This window comes from Heterocephalus glaber, unplaced genomic scaffold, assembly GCF_053883595.1.
Source record: "Heterocephalus glaber isolate CG9 unplaced genomic scaffold, H.glaber_assembly_v1.0 deba00001861, whole genome shotgun sequence".
Taxonomy (NCBI): Eukaryota; Metazoa; Chordata; class Mammalia; order Rodentia; family Bathyergidae; genus Heterocephalus; species Heterocephalus glaber.
This window is the reverse complement of record NW_028258501.1, coordinates 1,056,620-1,061,108: the sequence shown is the minus strand read 5'-3', so window position 1 is coordinate 1,061,108 and position 4,489 is coordinate 1,056,620. Positions and strand designations below refer to the sequence as shown.

General features: G+C 57.0%; 1 long non-coding RNA gene across 1 annotated transcript; it reads right to left on the bottom strand.

Annotated features, from left to right (window-relative positions):
• Positions 1–2,126: 2,126 nt before the first annotated feature.
• On the bottom strand, positions 2,127–2,831 carry LOC147820554 (uncharacterized). The gene is made up of 2 exons (XR_015448409.1): positions 2,431–2,831; positions 2,127–2,298 (listed from the first exon to the last, which is right to left on the bottom strand). It is a non-coding gene; the product is annotated as an uncharacterized LOC147820554 (long non-coding RNA).
• Positions 2,832–4,489: the final 1,658 nt, after the last annotated feature.

The following is a 4,489-nucleotide window of genomic DNA, read 5'->3' as shown; positions in this document are numbered from 1 at the left end:
AAAGAAAGAAAGAGAGAGAGAAAGAAACGAGGGAGGGATGAATGGAGGAAGGGAAGGAAAGAGGGCAGGCAGGCAGGCAGGCAGGGCCAACCCATTACGAGGAAAAACCAATCATGTGAGGAGTGGTGGCCCACGCCTGTCATCCCAGCACTAGGGAGGCTGAGGCAGGAGGATCGCCAGGTGTTCAAGGCCAGCCTGGGCTACATAGTGAGACCTTGTCTCAAAAAACAAAAAACAAAACGACAAAGGGTACTGATTGGAAAGGAAGAAGTGAAACTGCCTTCATGGACAGACAACACAGTTGTGTATTTAGAAAATCCAACTTAAGTCTACGAAAGAGCTACTGGGACCAATCAGTGGGGAGCTAATGTCACCCAGGCCTTAGCCAGAGTCCTAGCACTTTCTTCACAAATTTGAAACAAGGTCAGGAAGCCAAATGTTGCTACTCTTGTGTCTCAGGTCATGCATTTATTATACAAATGCTACTAAAATACTAAAAATATATATTCTAGTTGGGCGCAGTGGCTCACGCCTATAATCCCAGCACTGGAGGCTGAAGCAGGAGGACCACAATTTAGGGCCCAGCCTGGACAATTTAGCAATTTAAAGAGACCCTGTCTCCAAAAATGAGGGGGGGGGAGAGAACTGAGACCCGCGGAAGGTGGTGAAATGCTGAGGCGGCAGAAGAGAGAGGACACGGAGGAAGAGGCACCCAGGGAGGGCTCCTGGAAGAGGAGGGAGACACTGCCACCGCGACTGGGAGCCCAAACATCTGGCACAGCAGCTGCTGTCAATGGAGCTGGAAAACCTCTTGGCCAAAAGTCCAGGAAGGGGCGCGGGGAATTGCAAAAGGCAAAGTAAGCATCGGAAGGAGACCCTCACTCAGGTCCACACATGGGTGGGTGTGAAGGCCTCCAAAACGACTGAAGTTTTTGAGTTTTTTATTTCCTGTTTGTCGAGGCAGGGTCTCTCGATGTAGTCCAGGCTGGCCTTGATCTCACTATGTAGCCCAGGCTGGCCTCGAACTCGCAGCCACCTTCCTGCCTCAGCCTCCGGAGTGCTGGGATGACAAGCAGTCCCCACCACGCCTGCTGCGGTCATAGTTCTAGAGCTTAAGTCCAAGCTCAAGGCCTGCCTCCCTGTCTGCAATCCACTTGCTGGCTTCCGTGCTGGCTCCTGCCCTTCCTCTAAAGGTGCTAACTCCTGAGGCGCTCGCTCCTGAGCACCCCCCTTTTCCGCCCCATTGCGGGGACGCATGCGTCAGCCCACAGCATCCTGGCCCTGGACTCAGGCCACGCACCCTGGGTCTCCCCCACCACCTGCTGTCGCCCTGGGGGCACTGGCTCTGCCCAGGCCGCGAGTGTTCCAGCCAGCGTCCCGGGCGCAGCACACGACCTCTTTTCGTGCTTTCTCGGGAGGGGACCTGGAGCCCTGCGCGTGGAGGAGAGCGTACCGCCCGCGCCTCTCACCAGGACCAAGGGAGCCAGTTCTCTTCAGACGCAGATATTAGATACTTTCAAAAGGTAAATAAATAATGTTTTTTAAAAAAGAAAACCAGGCCCGGGGATTTAGCTCAGTGGTGCCGACGCCTGCCTCGCAACGACAGGGTCCCGAGTTCGATCCCCGGTACCAAAAACAAAAGAAAGAAAGAAAAATACTTCTGGGGACCTAACTCAGTGCAAAGGCCCTGGATTCAATCCTCAATACCGCAAAACTAATGAGAAAAGGAAAAACTGGAAACAAAGTCTTGGTACATAGGGAGGGGCTGAAGGGAGGGCAGGGGAAGGGGGAAAGAATAAGAACCGAGATACATCACGTACAGGTACAAGATCCCAAGGATGAATGCAACTTATTGTGTACCTAACATGTACCGATGAACTTAATGGATAAAAAAAAAATCCTTCCCAGCACTCAGGAGGCTGAGGCAGGAGGATGGCTGCGCGGTTCCAGGCCTACACAGCGAGACTCTGTCTCAAAACACAAGAGAAAAACTCCAAAATGCCCATGAGAGTGAGAGCTGAATGAAGGCCCACTAAGTTCCCCTTGGGCGCCGCGGACCGCTGGGGGGGGGGGGGCGGGGCGGAGGAGGATTTGGCGGCATCGCAGCTTCAAAGAAACCCAGACGCTGGGCGAGCAGCTCAGGTTTATTTTCGGGGTGACCGCCAAGGACTGGACTGCGGCCCAGGGCATCTCTGGGCTGCGGAGCGGCTGCTCCGGGAGGCTCAGGCTGCGGGAATCAGGATCAGGGTCGGGGGCGCCATCTCCGAAGGCTTCGCGTCCTAGGTCGGCGTCAGTTGTCTAGGAGGAAGCGAGAAGGGCTCGGGATGGTGGCCCAGGGCCCCGCCCGCCCGGGAAGGCACCGCCCCCTACGAAGCCCTCGGGCTTCCGGCGCCCGCCCCATGCCCCAGCCGGCCCTGGACGGTTGCTCACCCCCGCCTCCGCCTGTGGCGTCCCCGCTGGGCCCCATCGTATGTGGCACCACAGCAACAGCCGCGTGGGCCTCTCCGCCCTCGCCATGGCCTCCGGGAGGGTCCAGGCGGCCGGGATCACGAGCGTCATCGGGATCACCGGGATTCCCGGGCCCGCCAGGAACTCCGGGGCCGCCGGGCCCGCCGGGCCCGCCGGGCCCACCAGGCCCCTCAGGACCACGAGGCTCCTCAGGGACCACAGGACCACCTGGCCCAACCTGGCCAGCGACAGCACCCGCCTCAACCACCGCAACAGCTTCCCCTTCTTCTGCTACCGGCACGTCTCCTACTTCGTCAGCCTCAGAACCCATCTTGAAGAAGGCCTCGTCCTCCACCGACCTGCTGCTCCAGCAAGAAGACCCCGCCTCCTAACGCGCAAGGTAACTTGGGAGGTCCAAGGCGCCTGCGCAAACACACACTTGCGAAGCCTCCTAGCCAGTGACTGGTTTACAGACATACACACACACTCACACTCACACACACTCACACACACACATACACACACACACACACACACACGGAACAACAACGAATGAGGGCTCCCTTGAGAAGCTCTGCCCTGTAGACCTAAGAAGCCTGCACAAACAGATCCCCTTAGGCCCATGTGAAGAGGAGTCAGTGCTGTTATACCCTGGCCCTTAAAGCTACAAGGCTGCCACTCCCATGTGCGCATGCCCTAATACCTTTGACATGTGGCTGGTTCCCGCCGAGCCCACCCCCTCCTCAAGCCCCCCAAGCATCCCAGAAAGACCATGTGGTGCCCATAGGGGCCGCCCCACCCATGGGCACTGTGCAGGCTCATCCCCCATCACAGAGTTCCGGCGGCAAAGGGTGCTTCCAAGCCAAGCCTGTCCAAGGCCATCTGTCCCCTTCCCCACACAAGAGGTCCAGGCCTGGGGACACGATATTGGGCATGTGGATCCCTGCCAGTGCCGGTCTTCAGGATTTGCCCAGGATACTTGCGCCTTCAGTGACATTCGTCACTGTCATGTCCCATCGTGTCGTCCTGAAGCCAGATCTGGGGAACAGTCTTCTGACTCATCAGCCTGGCTTCAGGTGCCTGGGCCCTCAACTGGCAGGTGACTCTGTGTCTACTTTTGTGTCTGGAGGTGGTCAAGTGGACAGGGGAGGAACCACTGTAGGTGGGAGGTGGGGATGGCACCGCCGGGGAGCCCTGGGCCTCCACACGGGGACACAAAGTATGGCACCAGGTGGAGACAGGACCCCAGCCAGGGCCTGGTGAGAGGAGAGGTCCTTCCAATGACAAGATTGTTGTTCAGAGGGCCGGTGATTTAGCTCAGTGGCGGTGATTTAGCTCAGTGGCACCGCACCTACCTCGCAAGTGCAAGGTCCTGAGTTTGATCCGCGATAGAGCACCCCCAAAACAAACAAACAAACAAACAAACGTGTAGAACACAGCCCACGGAGAACAGGGCATTGAGGATACCAAAGAGCTGGCATAAAAGCACACCCTGTAGTGGCTTGAATTCTCTGGTCTTCCTTCAAAGTCCTGAGATTGGCATTGGGTGGAGGAGAGGCTTAGAAGACACAGCTCTCACAAACAATGGGCTGGACACAGAGCTCATCGTTGTCTTCTTGCCCATGGATTCATCTTCATTTTCACTTCGTCTTTGTCCTGTGTTCCTTTTCTTGCCTTTTCAGCCACAAGAGCTCCATTGTACCTATATCACGTTTCTGTTGGTTGCTGTGGGACACCTCCCCCCCCCAACTCCTCCCAGTTTGTGTGTGGCACCTTGGTGGAGAGGGCAAGATGCTGTCTTGCTGGCATCAACTGTGGTCCTCAGATCAAAGGAAAGAAATGGCTGGAGGGGCTTCTCAGAGGAGGGGGCCCCTGGGCATTTTCCCGTGTGTTTATAGGACACTGAACTGTCAGCCTCTCCCATAGCTTGCCCTCCGCAGGGTGTAGGGATACACGGGGTCGTTTCCCAGGCACCTCCAGCACCACAGAGAGCCACCAGCCTTTGTGGCTAGTTGCAGGATGGAGCGCGGAGTGCACCTGA